The 20,225-nt window shown below is 37.1% G+C and overlaps 1 protein-coding gene across 3 annotated transcripts in view; it reads right to left on the reverse strand.

Annotated features, from left to right (window-relative positions):
* The window catches only part of FUT9 (fucosyltransferase 9), a 120,398-nt gene that overhangs the window by 43,028 nt on the left and 57,145 nt on the right, over positions 1 to 20,225 (reverse strand). The gene's annotated exons all lie outside the window — the stretch shown is intronic.

The following is a 20,225-nucleotide window of genomic DNA, read 5'->3' on the forward strand; positions in this document are numbered from 1 at the left end:
GGTAACTTTTCTTTTTTCCCTGTTTCAGCTTGTCAGCCAAGAATACAAAGAATAAAAGACAAAAGGAGTAAGCATGAGACCAAACCCTGAAAGGCTTTTATCTATCAAATCTTATGAGCTCAGAGCTTTGTGTTTATGACGTTCACCTGAGAAAGAGTGTGCTGGAGGTTTCCTGCCAATGTGCTTTATTTTAGGTAATCAGAAAATATATTGTTTGACCTGGAGATAACTGTAAAGATAAGAAGTAGATTCTCCCATGCATAGAGCCAGCCTAGTTATATTGCCTTAAAATGTTCAACTTGAGAGTAGAAGAAACCTTCTGCGAGGCTTGGATGCTACCTTGAATTTAGAGTAGGAAATGTTTGTTGTTGGATTTATTTTTTGTCTTCCATTTGAACCTTGTGAGTAGTCACACTAAACTCAGCAGAACTAATTATGAACTTAGCAACAAGCACATGTAAATTATTTGGAGGGCTTTGGACCCAAACTAACTACATTATCTACGTTGTCTCCAAATGACAAGCTCCCTGGATGCTTCTGGTCTGCTGAGAAAACCTGTGCAAGATTAAACTTTTTCCAACTTCATGCAAGAAAACTTTTTTTTTTTTTTTTAAATTTATCTTGATACTATGTAAATCCTTTAGATGGGAATCAGGCTGCATGATATAAAAAACAGGACTAGTCTCTTGAGAGCTGAAAGCCCTTCTACCTTAACTTGCTAGATGTTGATCATTTCTTTGTTTGAACAGGGACAAAAAATCCCAATGAGCATCTCTGTAAATTCTAGTGTCAATTTAAATATTATTGAAAAACTGCTCAAGACTTACAAATGTTCTATTACAAAGATCACATTATACTGCATAGTGGTCTGTATTAAGAACTGAAAGTGATTCACTTTCTATAACATTTTTCACCTTTTGATTCCTATAAATTCAGCTAGCACACAAAATGAACTTTTTTTTTTAAAAAGAAATATATGACTAATGTGAACTGCTAGTATTGTTATTACAATTATTTTTATATGTATATAAAAACCACTATCTGAACCTAGATTCTCTTTTAGCATCCTTAAGAAGAGGATTGACAGCCAATGCACATTGTCCATCAGAACAGCTGAGATCTATTTCCACCACAAGTTTTTCTCTGTTATTTTTAAAATATCAAATAATTTAATTCACCCTTCTATCTGAAATGGCATTCATCATATCTAAGATTTTTTTTTTCATTTTCAATTCTTTTTGCTATTTTTGCTTTTGCTATTTCTCTGTATTTTTCTTATGTTTTCATGTTTTTATGTAACAATTATGATATAAATTTACTTAGCTCACAAAAAAAGGTTTAACACTTTCCAACTTCAAGACATGAAATAGATTTTAACATAATTTACAGTATAAGCCAAGCATTTTGTATAAATGAATAACTAGAATCACTTTGTGTTTCTTTACAATTCAAAATACTGAAAAGCTGTCACCATTCCTTAATGTGCTAAGTTTCTAAAGGAACCACAACAAACATTTAGTAAATTGCATGCTGGCAGTTCTACTGAGCTGTTACTCACATGTGTAGAGTTAAGCACAGGAAAAAAATTAAGACCATAATCGTCTTTCTGTATATATTTAGAGAATATTGATCTAGAGTATTATAAGAGTAATTTGGACAATTTTGGACAATTTTTGGACAGTTGGCACAATTTGGAGTCAAGTGCCAGATTTTTGTTTTGACAAAGGCAAAGCTGTCACATTACACATCTTTCTTCACACCTGCTTATTGGTACTAAAATTTTTAGCACCTTCCTCATAGAATCACAGAATCATTAAGGTTGGAAAAGACCTTCAAGATCATCTGGTCCACTGTATGAAATAAGCATCAACTTAAATAGCTGAATGTGGACAATCTTATTGTAGCTTTCTGTATATTGGGTTAAATATAATACCCAATATACTAATAATATATATTTTAAATATATAGTTGCATATAGAATGTTTTTATATGATATATATATACTAATTATATATTGTAAAATATACATGATATATTTAAAATTATCTGTGTTGAGTATCCAATGGATAAATTAATAAAGTTCCTAAAATGACAAATACATTTTTAATATAATATTATGTAAGATCATACCTCTTTTATTTTTCAACATTTTTTTTAAATGGTAATCAATTTGTACTGCTCAGCTAATTATTACAATTTTAATTAGACATTTCCTTTGACATATTGCGACTTCTTCTGGAAAGAAGGCAATGAATGATTATGATTCCGTGGTTGAGAAGGTGGATCGGACCAGATGACCTCCAGAGATTCTGTGAAAAAAAATGTAGTTTCTTTCTGGAATTTCTACTTGAATAAAGAATTCATGACCATTTCCCAAATCAAGGTTTAGAAGAATATTGGCCCAGCATTCATGTCTGTATCTTCAGTCCTTTGAAGACACCGCAGCTATGTTTAGGTAAATATGACAGATAGCAGAACAGGCTTAATAAAAATGAAAACCAGATTTGTTTGAATAGGGATTGCATGATCAGGTTACTTACTAGCAGAATGAAAACTACCCAAGGCCACAGGACCTTAGAGGAAAAACATATTCTATGCAAACAGTGAAGACAGGCTGAGCTTTATGGAAAGAATTATTATAGAATTTGAGAACTGTTGTCTCTGATATATATAGCAGCAATGTATTTCTGCTACACTTCTATAGTGCTACACATTACAAGCCTCACCTGTGTTGGCCCCAGAATTTTCATCTGTATGTATAAGGGTGAACTATATACCTCACAGCTATTGCCTGCTCACAGTTTCCTCTTATTATTCCTTAAAAACAGTAAAATGTTTTATCCACAAGACAAGTGACTTTTGCCACATTTCTCTCTCATCTACCAAAGAAGATTAATTGATGTAGCATATATTTTATATGCAGAAGACCTTTCTTGCAGAGATTTATAAAATGCTTAAATCCACTTGTATGAAACTTTTCTCTGAAGTGAAATGCTCTTAATATTGCAAAAGTGCAGTGCCAAACAACAGATACCTGTCCTTTTGTTAGTATGTCATTCACTTAGAAGTGATTTATGCCACCAAAAGAATGATAAAGCTGGTGCAGTCTGTAACACTTACCCAGACAGCATAGCTACATTGCAAAAAGGATATTTTTCTGTGTATACGCACAGGATTTAAAGTATTCCACCTCTATAAAAACTGTAAAAGAACCTTTGTGTTACCTGACACTACTGTACTACCAGAAGTTTTAGAGTAGGCCCTATAGAAGATTCCTGAGTCAAATACATGAATGGAATGGGTAAGGAAAGGAGGTTATCCATAATAAAAAATATCAAAATGTTCCTTAAACTTCTCCAGAAAAATATCCATTGGTATTTCATTATAGTCTGGCAGCGAAGGATGAGAAAGAGAAAGAGGAGTAGTGAAGAAGAATGAATAAATACAGAAACACTTAACACTGAATTAAAAGCAAAAACAAACAAACAAACAAAACTATTGCTTTTTAAAAATGACAACTTTTGAAATTACAAATAGTTTCAAGAAATGCTCGTTTAGACTTCTTTGTTTTCATACTGTTCAAGTCTCATTACCCCTTCATAAACCAAGATTATCACTTTACATTTCTGCCAGAAGTTAAGAAAGCAAAGTAAAAAAAAAAAAAAAGTAAAACAAAAACCAGAATAGTCTCACTAGCACCATGTGTATTTTCCTATAGAACTGAAAATTACAGAATCATAGAAAGATCATCTAGTCCCCTGACCCACCCCCTGCCGTGCTTTGGGCAGGGACACTTTCCACTAGATTAGGTTGCCCAAAGTCCTATCCAACCTGGACTTGAACTTTTCCAGGGATGGGGTGTCTGCAGCATCTCCGGGCAACCTGTGCCAGTGCCTCACCACCCTCATAGTAAAGAATTTCTTCCTAATGTATAATCTAAATCTATCCTCTTTTATTAGAAAACCGCTACTCCTTATCTTATCACTCCCTGATAAAGAGTCCCTCCCCAGCTTTCTTGTAGGCCCTCTTTAGGTACTGGAAGGCTGCTATAAGGTCTCCTCAGAGCCCTCTCTTCTCCAGATTCTCTCAGCCTGTCTTCACAGGAGAGGTGCTCTAGCCCTTTGATCATCCTTGTGGCCCTCTTTTGGACTCACTCCAACAGGTCCATGTCCTTCTTGTGCTGGGGGCCCCACAGCTGAATGCAACACTCTAGGTAGGGTCTCATGAGAGCAGAATAGAGAAGGAAAATCACTTCCCGCAACTTGCTTGCCACGCTTCTTTTGATGCAGCCCAGAATACAGTTGGCTTTATGAGCTGCAGCTGCACACTATAGGCTCATGCTGAGTCTTTCATCCACCTACACCCCCAAGTCCTTCTTCACAGAGCTGCTGTCTATACCACGCATTGCCCAAACTGTATTCATGGCTTGTCTACTAAACCCTCCCTGTCTGCTACCTTTAAGCTATTGAGAACTGCTCAGATGGAAGCAGGTAACTACAGAGATTAAGCATGATGGGAGTCAGTGCTGGGACAACCATTGTCTTATTTTCTCCAAATTTCTTTACAAGAAAAGAGACTTTTTCTGTAAATTTACTCAGAGAGCCAAAGCCCACAGAAATAAATAACTGAAATTGTTTTTACATCAGTTTCTGTGGAATGTCAATTAATGGTTCAAAAGCATCAGAAGACAGGTTGTGGTGAACAATTGTCGTGTGGAAGTACATTGTGAAAGGTGATGATCTCTTATGGTCTCTTACATATTCTTTTTTTTTTTTTTGACAAAAAACACAAGCGGAGAACTACATGGAGTTCAAATTAATATGATTTCCATGGCTTCTCTAAAAATTGTTCATCAGTGACTCTGTGGCTTTTCATATGAACATTTAGGCTACAATACTAAAAAGTGAGCACCTGCTTGTCATTTTGCATTGCAAAGAGCTCCATTGATTTAGTGAGTTAAGCCAAGTCTCTGAGCATACCTTTGCAGGATCAAAGCTCAGCTGCTTCAAATTTCAAACAATAATAACATGACATGTCTAGGTCTAACGTCTCTTCTGCTTCAACAATCTATTTCTGTAGTTGTTTTTGTTAAGTACCCTGGTTTTTATCCTACCTCCAATAATTAAATTTTAGTTCAATCTCATGCTTATTTAGAGATTTTTTTTTTTTTTTTAAAGAAAGCCAAAGTTAACTACATTTTGTAACTGGTTTTGACAAGAAAACATAGAATGAGCAAAAGAGGTCAAAAGCTTTGCAGGCAAAATAAAACCAAAACAAGTTAGCGAGCAGTACAGAAAACTTGAGACGTAATTAAGATGTGCATAAGAAATCTTAGAATGAAACTAGAAAGACAGAAATGAAATTGTTTTCCACAAAATTAAGTGCCTACAAACTGCACAATGGAAAGATTGCCCAGCTATTTCAACTTAGAAGCTAACATAGCTATTTCTCAAAACCTGAAATAGATCTGTAACTAGACAGAAGTAATGGAGTACTTCTGTTTCCTTGTTTCTTTCTAACACAGTCCAAAGTTCAGAAAACCCAATGAGAATTACATGCCCTAGTTTTTAAATCATTTGGAGGAACCTTACCACATGACTTTCTCACTCTTTATTCCTTTCATTTAGACCTGCTTTGTGTGTTCATACCATACTGGTTTGCTAGGCAGAAAAGTCATTATCTTGAAAACTTACTTTCTGATTTGGGAGCTTTGCTTTGTAGCAATAGCAGGTACAGTAACTTTGTAGATGCAGTAGTCAAACTTTATGTCAGGAACTCATGAATCAGTTTGAGCAGGCCTGTCTATGATGGAAGTTAAACTGCTGATTAGTTACAGATGAAAGTGAACTTTATTGGCTTGCATAGAATCTAATAGCTTAGAAATGTCCAATAAATCCCCAGTTTATGTAACGGCTGTAATAATATAAGGTAGGTTAATCTTGTCTCTTTTTTATTCGAATCAGCCTTCACCTTGATTATTAGCTTGGAGAATGTAATGTGCAAGAGAGACAGTCTTAGTGCTCTTGGTTCCCAGTGCGAGAGACCAGAGTGACCTGTAGAACACGGGAGAAGAAATTGTAGAGAAAGTCCCTCTCAGTCTACATAGGTCTGACATGTAACATTCTCAGTTTAAATGTATTTTCCAGAGAAGTTAGTAGCTACACTATTAACCATTTATGAATTAAAATTCTGAGAAGCTATTTTTTTTCAGTCGGCTGAGTTTGAGCATTCTTACATCCTTTTTTCCTTTTCCTTTTCCTTTTCCTTTTCCTTTTCCTTTTCCTTTTCCTTTTCCTTTTCCTTTTCCTTTTCCTTTTCCTTTTCCTTTTCCTGTTCCTGTTCCTGTTCCTGTTCCTTTTCCCTGTTAATAACAACTGCAGCAATACTAAACATCAAATCTCAGCCTTTTTACTTCCATGTTGTTTGGAGCTACTTAAACAATTCCAAGAATTACTTTGAAGAACCAACAAACAAACAAACAAAAACAGCCCACAAACCCCCAAACAGAAACAAAACCCACAAAAAATAATGAAACTATTTTTCTTCCATTTTTATCCTTGGAAATAGCTAACCAGACTTGGTCTCAAAATTATCATAAATCAAACACTTAATACAGAAAAATCATGGTCAGATGACTGAAACTTTACCACATGGCAAGGAACTGAGAAAAGGATCTTGTGTCTGAATATATCACATATTAGCTCTCCCTATAGAATAATTCAGGTTGGAAAGGACCTCTAAGGTCATCTAGTCCAACCTTTAAACCTATAATAACCTATCATAAGTGACACGGCCTTAAGAGTCTAGAAGAGGACTTTTAAGCCATTGCTTCACTTTTTTTTTTTTTTTTTGTCTTCAGAAGACATTGTCAAAAGTCATGGGAGGTGGCACTGATTGCTTTTGTGTTATCCAAGGTATCCTCTAGAATAAATGAGCTAAGTACTTGGGTGAATAGCATTCTTTTTCAGATCCTGCCTTCTGCCTCCTATTTTTGGAGATCCATGCACTATTCCAGATGGTGAATAATCTTCATAAAATAAGACAATAAATCATAATCAGAGAAAAATACTACATCATGAGATTGAATTGGAACAGGTTTCCTATGTCTAATGATCTTCTAGCTGTGCTCCATGTTTTGGAAATACCTGTTCGTCCACAATATATTTCTCCTACTATTGCCTAGCACTAAGATTAGCAGCATTTTTGTTTCTCCAGCTGCTCTGCTGCCTAGCAATTAAATACAACTAAAGACAATTACTTACTTTATAATTTGTGTATGTAACTGGGCTGTCTTACCATTATTTGTTTCAAACTGTGCATGATCATCTTTATTATCAAACACAATATGGAGGAAAATTTGTGGTGGCACAGAGAAATATATTTGAGTAAATACTATAGACATTAATAGAAATCACACAGCTTGATCTATTTAAAGCTTGCTGGAATTTAAGTACTGAAATATTCTAAAGAAATGATTAGGAAAACAGGATAATTCCAATCAAAGTAAATTCCATATGTCAGATGCTTATTTTTATTTATATACCTTGAGGCCACTAATGAATATTCACCCACTTCATTTCTGTCAAGACAAAATCAATTTCTGTTGTATCAATTTTGTACTATTGTCTGAAAAGTCTTTAGCTTTCTTTCAGGATAATAGTGCTTTATGGATGACTGTTTCTTTATTTTCCTTATCCACTGAGAACTTTCCAAATTTTGTGTTGAGTGAGTCAGAGGTCCTTTGAGAAAAATAGTATGTGATCATGTAATTAAAGACTTAACATGCACATTCACATCAGGGTAGACTGAAGACTGACAAACAGCATTGATTCTGGCATTTCCTAACTCACATTGTTTTGGCTTTGTAACCCAAATAATATTCTTCAGTATATTTTTTGTGGGTCAAGAACTGATTTACGTGAGTGAACATTTGTAGGAGGTGTGATTCAAATAAGAAAACAATAGTCTGGACTAAATTTGAATGTTGCACAACTTCCAAAGATGGTCATTTCGTTGTGCAACACATTGATTAACTTTTCCTACTTCAGTCTCAAAATGTCTTAGCATGATGTCATGATGTTACTTTATATCTTTTTGTGGCTTTAAGGCAACTCCTCTGCTCTTCACCATAGTATGTAGTTATTTATCTTCATCCCAGATGTATTTATCTCTGGCTATATATATATATATTCTTCTTACAACTTAAAGAAATGACTTGATTGAATTTACAATTTAGTCTACAGTAGAGTAGTGTTTGAACTTCATGGTTTAAAGACAAGGTGATAACAAATTTGGAGGGAGTCATATGCTGTTACTCAGATTTTTTTTGGTAGATGAGAGCCAATTTGGTGCATATTGCAGCATTGTGAAGTAAAAAAAAATAAAATAAAAAATATCTGTGGAAGCTAGATCCTAAGAACTGTATAATCTCCCACTTATCCTTCAGCTGCTCTATTGAAGTTCAACAAGGCTAAGTATTGGGTCCTGCGCTTTGGGCACAACAGCCCCATGCAGTGCTACAGGCTGAGGTAAGAGTTGCTGGAAAGTTGCCTGGTGGAAAGGGACCTGGGATTATTGGTCAATATCTGGCTGAACATGAGCCAGAAGTGTGCTCAGGTGGCCAAGAAGGCAAACAGCATCCTAGCTTGTATCAGGAATAGTGTGGCCAGCACGACTAGGGAACTGATTGTCCCTCTGTACTCGGCTCTGGTGAGACTGCACCTTGAATACTGTGTTCAGTTTTGGGTCCCTCACTACAAGAAAGACATTAAGGTGCTGGAGCATGTCCAAAGAATGGCAATGAAGCTGATGAAGGGTCTAGAAAACAAATTTTATGAGGAGCAGCTGAAGGAGCTGGGGTTGTTTAACCTGGAGAAAAAGAGGTTCAGGGGAGACCTTATCACTTTCTACAATTACCTTAAGGAGGTTGTAGCGAGGTGGGCATCGGTCTCTTCTCCCAAGCACCAAGTGATAAGACAAAGGAAATGACCTTGAGTTGCGCCAGGGGAGGTTTAAGTTGGATATTAGGAAAAAATTCTTCACTGAAAGGGTTGTGAAATATTGGAACAGACTGCCCAGGGAAGTAGTTGAGTCACCATCCTTGGAGGTCTTAAAAAAAAATAAATGTAGATCTAGACATGGTTTAATGGTGGACTTGGCGGTGCTAGGTTAAAGGTTGGACTAGATGATCTTAGAGGTCTTTTCCAACCTAAATGATTCTATGATTCTATTGGGTCTATCCTGTTTTGCATGAACTGAGGCCTTCTCTGATAAGAAAATCTTGTTCAGTTCTCATGACTACTCCCAGCAACTTGATGGATGATAACTGAATATGAGTTCATTACTTGTGAACATATACCAGGATATGATTTTTTGTCTGCTGCCATTCTAAGATTACTTTTGAGACTGCAAAATTCTAATAAACTAAGTGGGAAAACAGAAGTATACAGGCAATTGTACAAATAAACCCAATATACTGGGTCAAAAAGTATGACATATTTACCGTAGTTTTTAACACTGTGTGAAACAAGCAACAGTTACAAGATTCAGAGAATGAAGCTCCATCTTTTTCTTAGCACCTGTAGATTTCTAAAGCAACAATGCTGTAATAAAGACAAAGGTGCCTGTCATCTGTTCTATTTTATGAAGATTATTTGTTGCCTTTGTAACACTGGAAACTTTCCAGCAAATGTTCCAGCAAATTTGAGCACAGGAACAATCAGGTGCAAGGCATATGACCATTATTCGTGTGATGTGCTATAAAACATGAAGCAGCACAGAAACACAAAAGAAAAAATAAAATGGAGTACCAAGCAGAAGAAAATAAATGTTAATAAAGACAAATGATATTTGATTTTTTTTTTCATTTTCACTAAAAAGTAATAATTCTATGCATAGAAAAATGCAATGACTCATAGAATCATAGAATGGCTTGGGTTGGAAGGGGCCTTAAAGATCATATAGTTGCAATGCTCTTGCCATGGGCAGGGATGCCACCCACTAGATCAGGTTGCCCAGAGCCCCATCCAACCTGGCCTTGAATGCTTTCAGGGATGGGGTATCCACAACTTCTCTAAGCAACACTTTCCAATGCCTCACCACTCTCTGAGTGAAAAATTTCCTCCCAACATCTAATCTAAATCTCCCCTCTTTTAGTTTAAAACCATTCCCACTTGTCCTGTCATTATGTGCCCGAGTGAAAAGTCACTCTCCAAATTGTCAAGTTGTGATTTCAAACACTTTTAAGCTAGATAATATGCCATTGATGAACACTCTTGATCAATAGCACATGTCCCTGGTGGCTTTAGGAGAAACTAAGCACTACCTGAGCAAAGTGAGGCCAACAGTGAGGTTTGGAGCTCGTGAGAAGGTGCTGTTGTCATGTGTTAAATTGATAGCAGCAAACAGCTCTAAAACAGGAGAGGATGGAATGCTTGGATAACACTTCAAATTAAGAAGATATTACTGTAAATTCATTAGGTTTGGAAGAAGAGTTGACAACAATTTGGCATTATTTTTGTCTCCTTTTGTGAAACACTGTATGACTTTCAGCTTTACTCCATTCACTTGAGCGTCTGAGGTTGTCCAGTCCTCATTTATGAACTAGTGAAGTGTTCTTACTGTCATCTGTTCAAAGATGCAGGAGGATCAGCTTCAGGTTTTCCAATAAGGTGTCCTCTAGAAATAAAAATGAATGAGATGCAAATAGACTTAGAAAAACATTGTTCTGGCCAGTAGATTCAGATTAGGATGAATGGTGTTTTGAACAAAATAGAGACCCAGCTGTTCTGATTTCTACTCAGAGCTTTGGCATAGCCATCCTCAATGATCATGGATAAGACCTATTGTAGCCTGGAAAGTCTGGCAGAAGTTGAACATCTAAAGATGATAGAGTCACTTGGAATATTTTTCATTTGGAGTCTTTATGTATTTCTACTTTGATTGAAGCCAAATTTTAATTGGAATCCTATGACATGCCAGGAAAAATTTTAAAAATATCAGCCACTGTTCAAACCTGAATGGAAAAAAAATCAGGTTTCTTTTTCAGTTTATTTGAGATTTAGTTTTGTGAGCTCATATTAGATATTTTGTCAGTGCATCTAGAATCTGAAACAGAGCTTGTGCAAGACCCAGGTTAAATGGTCATGCGAAGTCAACACTGCTATCTCAGTTTTTCATCAGTATAACTATGCTTGCTCTTGAAACATTCTTTTCAATTGTTATTAACATGTTTGACCAGCCAAGAAGCAAACACTCTTTACATTGAAAAGGAAAGAACAAGTCTATGATCCATGGTGAAGACAATACAAGCTACTGGAATTTTCAGGGTTACCAGAAAACTAAGAGAATATGCTCCACTTCAGGATTTATTTAGCTGCTTTTGTAGTTAAAACACCTTTTCATGTTAAGATATTCATAAATAAACACAAATAAAATAATATGTAACAAAGAGGTGTTTTGAAGATGCATCATAAGAAATAAATAAAAAGAGGCAATATCTCTCTGTACCACTCAGGGGAGGACACAGGCCTGGACATCAAGGCTTCAGAGGATATTGATGAAAACAGAGCAAGATCAGGAAATGGAAGAAAAGTGATAAAGAGTCCTGGAGGAATTGATTTATGAGAAAGATCAAAAAGGTAAAACAAATCTATAGCTAAGCAGTGACTAAGGATAAGAGAGAGCAGTAGAAATTGGCATGCTTTATAGCCACACAGAGAAATGTTACTGGAATAATACCGGGGAATGGTAGTCCTGTGAAACTCATTACAGAAGAAGCTGGTAGAATAGCAAAGTAGGCTGACTAACATCTTAGAAAAACAATGGGAGAAAAGATGTTAGTTATTGTAGGCAGATGACAGAGAGAACATGACTATTTTTTTAATTACAAACTTGGTAGTGTATTAATGTTAAACTGGAGCTGATGAATATATTAGTGGTGCTGGCTGCTGTAGTGGGTGGCCTCAACTTAAATTACTTGGTTTATTTTTCAGTAATAACCTCATCACACAGGGCAAGGAATACATAAGAATCTTGTATACCTATGATGCTAAGTTGTGTATGAGACAGGAAAGACGCAAAACCTTCATTCAGTCTAAATTCAGCGTGTAGGGTTGTGGAAAGAACTGAACTTTGTTCCCTGTAATTAGTGTCTGACTTTCTGAATTCATTTGCCATAATTAGTCAATCATATGAAGACAAATGTGGAAGACCTCTGTGTCTAGTGACCACAGATCTATTGCCATCCTCTTGGAAAACAAAACAAAACTAAACACAACAAAAAAGATTTTGTTGACCTGATATGAAAATCTAAAGGAATTATCTGGTGTGTGAGTTGATGAAAAGATCTTGATACTAGTATCCAAAAGGGCAATCCTGAATTTATCATACGAATTGAAGCCTCTGGCAGGAACGTCTGTAGGGGAAAAAAGCCAGGAGGAAGGTGTTCACTTTCTTCTGTTTTTGAATGAGATCAAACTCCCTGGATACTCTAGTGAGGGAAAAACACAGCATGTATATGAATGGACCTGCCTGCTAATGACAATCCTGGGTCCAGAATTTCTGGCACTAAAAAAACAGTCTGGAATTTAGCATATCAGGGAAAAGAGAAAAAAGGTATTATCTAAAGATTAAAACAAACTTAGTGATTCTACTTTCATCAAAAGTGGTTCAGATCTTGTGTTCTTCTGAAGCACCCCTATTCAGAAGCAAAAGCAAATCCCAAAGGTGCTCTAAGTCAGCAATGAGTGATAGAATCATAGAATGGTTGGGTTCAAAGGGAACTTGAAGATCATCTAGTTCCAAACCCCTTGCAATGGGCAGGGACATCTCCCACTAGATAAGGTTGCTCAAAATCCCATCCAGCCAGGCCTTGAACTCTTCCAGGGATGGGGCTCTTCCAGCTTTTCTGGGCAACCTCTTCCACTGCATCACCACCCTCATAGTAAAGAATTTCTTCCTAATGTCTTATCTAAATCTATCCTCTTTTATTTGCAAACTGTTACCCCTTGTCTTATCACTCCACTCCCTGTTAGAGTCCCTCCCCATCTTTCTTGTAGGACCCCTTTGAGTACTGGAAGGATGCTATAAGATCTGGTCTCCATCCTTGGACGTTTTCAAGATCTGAATGCACACATCTGTGAAACCTGGCCTGACCTGAGTTGACCCTGCTTTGAGCAGAAGATTGGACTAGAAGTGTCCTTGGATCCCTTCCAAACTGAATTATCCTAAGATTCTTCCTCAATAAATATTAAGGAAATGTAAAAAGCAAAGGAAGGAATAGGTGAGAATATTTATGGTAAGATCAGAAAATTGTCTGTAAACTAACTCCTGCAACCTTCATTCAGGTAAAATTGTCATTTATCTTGTGTGATAAAGGTAACTGGGATCTACAGAGGGATTTAAATGACTGCACTTACATTGAACTGAAATCAATGAGGACTGTACTTATTTCACTAGAACACTAGATATAACACCCAAATCTGCTGAAGTATATCACAGACTTTTAAAATAATTTCTGCAAGACTTCAGTTCCACCTTATTCAAAATAGAAGTAAAGTAATATCTGCTTAGAGTTACAATGACTTAAGTGGTTGTTTTTATTTTTATTTTTATTTTTATTTTTATTTTTATTTTTATTTTTATTTTTATTTTTATTTTTATTTTTATTTTTATTTTTATTTTTATTTTTATTTTTATTCTTATTCTTATTCTTATTCTTATTCTTATTATTTTTATTATTTTTATTTTTATTTTTATTTTTATTTATTTTTTGCATATGCAAAGCGGTGCAGTCTTACTGATATCCCAGAACAGTAGCAAATAAATAATAGTTCAGTGTACAGTCAAGGGAAAGTGAGTTGTTGATGGAATTAACACTATTGTTTCCTGGGTTACCTGTATGATTTATAAAATCCCTTCCTGCCCCGCCCCTCTTCCCCCACCCTTCCCCCCCAAATAAATAAATAAAATGGTCCTAGCATAAAGCAAAGAAAAAAAATGATTTAATTCCTTACACCCCAGAACAAGATTTTTCCAATTAATTTTATGTATTATTTAAGCAGTACTGAACTCTTCTTATGCTACCAAGCCATTTTGAAAAGCACGTTAATAATGCTCAAGCAACTGACAATACAGCAGCACTTTCCCCAGGCTTCATTTTGAATCTAATTTATTTAATCTAACAAGCTTAGCAATGCAGCAGGCAAGGTGGTCTTTTCTAGTTTAAGGAAAGATTGGTGTGTGTGTGAGAAACTGCTTATACTTTAGAAACAAGAAAATTTAACTTGTTTGTTTGATCTGCCAACAAACCAAAAAATTATTAAATACGAGGACATCAAATTTATTCTGTAATTGTGCTTGTCAAGGTAGCCAGTGTTATACCTAGCTGTTGCTAACAAAGATCTTTTTGTTTGTTTGTTTTTCTTTTGTTGTTTTGTTTGTTTGTTTGTTTGTTTGTTTGTTTTTTCCAGTTATCTTCTCCATTGCCACAGACATTATATTTGAAATGAAAGGCACTCACAGTGCACCTAAAAAGTTTAAAGTCTGTACATGCTACCTATATAAACATGTAATATTATTATAACTATCACAGAATCACAGAATCATCTAGGTTGGAAGAGACCTCCAAGATCACCTAGTCCAACCTCTGACCTAACACTAACAAGTCCTCCACTAAACCATATCACTAAGGGCTACGTCTAAATGTCTTTTAAAGACTTCCAGGGATGGTGATTCAACCACTTCCCTGGGCAGCCCATTCCAATGCCTAACAACCCTTTCACTAAAGAAGTTCTTCCTGATATCCAACCTAAACCTCCCCGGGCACAACTTCAGCCCATTCCCCCTTGTCCTATCACTGGGCACATGGGAGAATAGACCAATCCCTACCTTGCTACAGCCTCCTTTAAGGTATCTATAGAGCGCGATAAGGTCACCCCTGAACCTCCTCTTCTCCAGGCTGAACAATCCCAGCTCCCTCAGCCACTCCTTGTAAGACTTGTTCTCCAGACCCCTCACCAGCTTTGTTGCCCTTCTCTGGACTCTCTCGAGCACCTCGATGTCCTTCTTGTAGTGAGGGGCCCAAAACTGAAGTTGGTGTCATCTGCAAACTTACTGAGGGTGCACTCGATCCCCTCATCCAGATCATTGATAAAGATATTAAAGAGAACTGGCCCTAGTACTGAGCCCTGGGGGACTCCACTAGTGACCAGTCTCCAACCGGATTTAACTCCATTCACCACAACTCTTTGGGCCTGGCTACCCAGCCAGTTTTTAATGTAATGAAGCGTACGCCAGTCCAAGCCACGAGCAGCCAGTTTCTTGAGGAGAATGCTGTGGGAAATGGTGTCAAAAGCCTTACTGATGTCAAGGTAGACCACATCCACAGCCTTTCCCTCATCCACTAAGCACGTCACTTTGTCATAGAAGGAGATCAGGTTCGCCAAGCAGGACCTGCCTTTCATAAACCCATGCTGACTGGGCCTGATCGCCTGGTTGCCCTGCAAGTGCCGCATGATGACACTCAAGATAATCTGCTCCATGAGCTTCCCTGGTACTGAGGTCAAACTAACAGGCCTATAGTTTCCCGGGTCTACCCTCCAGCCCTTGTAGATGTGCATCACATTCGATAGCTGCCATTCGACTGGGACCTCCCCTGACAGCCAGGACTGCTGATAAATGATGGAAAGCGGCTTGGCCAGCTCCTCCGCCAGTTCTCTCAGTACCCTCGGGTGGATCCCGTCCGGCCCCATCAACTTGCGTACATCTAAGTATTGTAGCATGTCGCCAAACATTTCCTCACGGATAGTGAGGGCCACATCCTGCTCCCCATCCCCTTCCACCAGCTCAGGGTACTGGGTATCTAGAGAACAACTGGTCTTGCCTCTAAAGACTAAGGCAAAGAAGGCATTAAGCACCTCAGCCTTTTCCTCATCTCTCGTCACTAAGTTTCCCCCCGCATCCAGTAAAGGATGGAGATTCCCCTTAGTCCTCCTTTTTGTGTTGATGTATTTGTAAAAACATTTTTTGTTATCTTTAACAGCAGTAGCCAGATTGAGCTCCAGATGAGCTCTGGCTTTTCTAATTTTGTCCCTGCACAGCCTCGCAACAGCCTTATAGTCCTCCTGAGTGGCCCACCCTCTTTTCCTAAGATCATAAACCCTCTTTTTTTTCCTAAGCTCTAGCCACAACTCTCTGTTCAGCCAGGCCGGTCTTCTTCCATGCTGGCTCGTCTTTGGGCACATGGGGACAGACCGCTCCTGAGCCATTAAGATTTCCTTCTTGAAGAGCGCCCAGCCTTCCTGGACTCCTCTGCCCTTCAGAACTGCCTCCCAGGGGATTCTGCCAACCAGTGTCCTGAACAGCTCAAAGTCTGCCCTCCAGAAGTCCAAGAAAGCAGTTTTACTGAACCCCCTCCTGACTTTGCCAAGAATAGAGAACTCTACCATTTCGTGGTCACTCTGCCCAAGACAGCTCCCGACCACCACATCTCCCACCAGTCCTTCTCTGTTTGTGAACAGAAGGTCTAGCGGGGCACCTCCCCTGGTAGGCTCACTAACCAGCTGCATCAGGAAGCTATCTTCCACGCTCTCCAGAAACCTCCTAGACTGCTTCCTCTGAGCTGTATTGTATTTCCAGGATATGTCTGGGAAGTTGAAGTCCCCCATGAGAACAAGCGCTGGCGATTTCACAACTTCTTCCAGCTGCCATTAGAACTTCTCATCTGTCTCCTATCCTGATTTGGTGGTCTATAACAGACCCCCACCAGGATGCCTGTCTTGTTGGCCTTCCCACTGATTCTAATCCATAGGGACTCAAACTTATCATTTCCAGTCTTGAGTTCCACAACATCAAAACACTCTCTATATTTAAAATACAGAGCCACACCACCACCCTTTCTGTGCTGCCTGTCCCTTCTGAAGAGCCTACAGCCAGTCATTGCAGCACTCCAGTCATGAGAGTGGTCTCACCACGTTTCAGCCCTAGGGGCTGCTACGCCGTGTCAGCCTCTCTTGCGAGGGCTGCTGGGCCCTGGCTGCTCCCTCGGCTCCCTAGAGTGGCCTCGATGCTGGAAAAAAAGCCCTGCCTGCCTTGATCCCCCGCTCCGCTGCAGAACGCGTCTGCCCCGGAGCTGATTTTCTCAGCACAATAAATTGACGATAAAAACAAATTTATTAAAAATTACTTTAATTTGGTGTAATAGTGGACTCAGATTTTCATTTATGCTTTCTGTGCTGAGTTAAGAATCTCTGTACCAATAAAAAATATGGTTAGAATTATCTTTTTGTGTATTTACTTTCCTTATATGTTCCCAATTCCTCTTTCATTATATGTGTTTTCTCTCTTCCTCTTTTTACTTTCTGGAAGTTGTCCAAATTATCCCTATCTTGGAAGAACACTTCTTTTCCACTTATGCTCTAATTCCCTCCCTCCTTCCTTTCCCTTCTTCTTTGATATAGGTTCATCTCCCTTTTATTCCAACCCACGACTTGACATTTGCTCCTTTTAGGAACCAGAGGATCTGTAATACTTCAAGAGAGATAACAGCATAGAGCAGGAGAAGCATGCAACATATTGAAAAGAGGAATGGAGAAAAATTTGGTGTGGGAGGGTGGTTGAGCTGAGAAGAGAACTTGCAGAGAGTCCTGACTATTTCTTAGACACCAGAAGACTCATGGTGTAGGACTGACCATGGACCTTTGGGGTGATGAAACATCAGCAGAGAGCGCAGTTGTGATGGCCTTGTTCAAGACAAATACGAAGAAGAAAATGTCGTATAACAATAAAAAAGTTACAGTATATGTCATCATTGCTATTATATTTCCTCTCTTTGTGTTTCTGGTTTCAGAGTTAGAAAATCTATAACATACCTTTCTGTATATTTTGCTATTAGAATTGATCTCTTTTTAAACACGGTTTCAGTTATCAACAACATTCTTCACCACAGGCTGCACAATTAAGAGACTATTGTGAAATATCCTAAAGTAATGAGTAACGTACAAACTAAATTATCTGTAGAAAATGTTAAAAAAAATCTAATTATAGAATTCATCCCCTTGGAATATGAAAACCTGAAAGTAAACAAGTCAGAGCACTGCTTAACTTTCATTCTAAGAACAAGACAATGTGTCTAAGTACAAGTTATACACAATAAACAAACATGAAAATATTTATTACAGCTATGTTCAGAAGTCATATTAGAAACATGAATACTTTATGAACTTATATTAAAATGAAAAGCTATGTACTTTTAACCAGAAGTTATAAATCATATCATATTTCAGTTTTCTGATATAACATACTTACTTTGCAAAATCACCTGCATTGTAAAATGAAGAAAAATATCACTTTTCAATAACAGAAATTAATTTCATACTTCATGAAAGATGGCAATATATATATATATTAAGTTGCATAGTTTTAAAATATATACCTTGAGTTTTAAAAAGTCCATCAAGAAATTAAGGATAACAAGATGGTCATCCTCACAAGTAATGAGGATATTTTGTTTTCAAAATATAAGCATGGGCTAAGAATTATTCAAGATGGGAAAAATCAACTTTTTCTGGGGAATGAAAAAACAACAAACCTTTTAATGAGGACTTGAACTTATACATTATACATGATTACAGACATACTGCATACTGATGAAAATATTAAAATAAGCAGGTTAAAGGAAAACAAGATGTCTTATTCTGCATAAGCCAACATTTGAGACTACTGTTTCAAATCAATGATTTTTAATATAGTGACCTTCTGTGATTTTAAAACATGGAGTGTCCTCTTCCAAGTTTGATGTTGAGGCACAGAGATTTGAATTCTCATTGTTGACAGATTAACAGCATACGTAGTCATAACTTACTGCTATGGATACAGCATAAAAACCTAGATCAGATGAGTTACATTTGCCAGATTTCCTAAGAGAATTTAGGATCATGCTTCAACAAAATTAGAACAATTAAGTGGCAAGCATGTACTTCAAAAAGAAATACTGCCCATTACAGGTACATCATGTAAGCCATATGGTACCAAATTTTCACAACAGGAATATAATTTGGTTCTAAAATGAATGAAATGAGCAGGGATGGCTTAGAATGAACAGAAAACTTTTTAAGCATGAAATGCACAGAATAATGAGGATGTTGCACCTCAGTGGAGAAACACAGCATAATGACACAGAGATGTTTGCAAACAACTGCCTTGTACAGTAGACCTTAATCAAATACACTGTTCTTGCTTTTAAAGTCCAACCCCCTTGGTTTCCTTTTCTTTCCATTTATTTCTTCTCGCATAGTCACTAGGGATGACAGAGAGTACATGTAGTACTTTTGACAGTGCCGAGGAGAAAGGACAGATCTGATTCTGCTCTGAAAGTGATTCTCCAAGGGTCATGTTACTGGTAGTCACTAATAACGAACACTGTGCAGATAGGAAGAACTTACATTTGTGTGTGACTCAACACACACTGAATTAAAAGGAAAATTACCTTTTAAAATTATATTCTTGATACATTTTGGAGTGTGTGTAGGCACAAAAACTTTAATTAGAGTTTTGTGGTCCCAAAAGGGAAATAATTCCATGAGATGAAACACTGCTTGTAAAGTACTTTCACATTTTGAATCAGATCCTTGGAGTCAGAAGCTAACATTCCTGCTGCCTTCTCTGAAGTGTCACACTAGGTGTCTTCATTTGTAACATCACATGGCATTTCTCAGATAAAATGATATTATATATTCAACCCTGCACAGATGATCTTGTAACTATGCAATTTATTTTTCTTAGTTACTTTTTTCTTCAGTTCTTAGGCTAGTGCTACAATTCTAAATAAATTTTACATTGAATCACATTTTTTACCATTTATATTGATCACATTTTTGTGATCATCCCTTTGTACTGATGTATGTGTTTTAATAATTGCCACTGTGCACATTCATTACACCATTAACAGAAAATATTTCTCATTTGAAGACAGATTCCTATCTGACCTGTAATCTATTCATATAATATTTCATAACTCTTTTTTATGTGACTCAAAGCGTGAGTAAAATTGTTCTTTGTTTCTGTGTTGTCTACTCTCTAGACCAAAAATAGTGGATTTCTGCTTTCTCCAAGCATTGAATATAATGCCTTATTAAACTATTTAATGTGTGAAAAAGTATTTTAAAATATATACTTATTATCATATTTTAATTAGATAAATATAACTATAGGGAAAAATGAAATTT

Source organism: Anser brachyrhynchus (assembly GCF_964034855.1).
Source record: "Anser brachyrhynchus genome assembly, chromosome: 3".
Taxonomy (NCBI): domain Eukaryota; kingdom Metazoa; phylum Chordata; class Aves; order Anseriformes; family Anatidae; genus Anser; species Anser brachyrhynchus.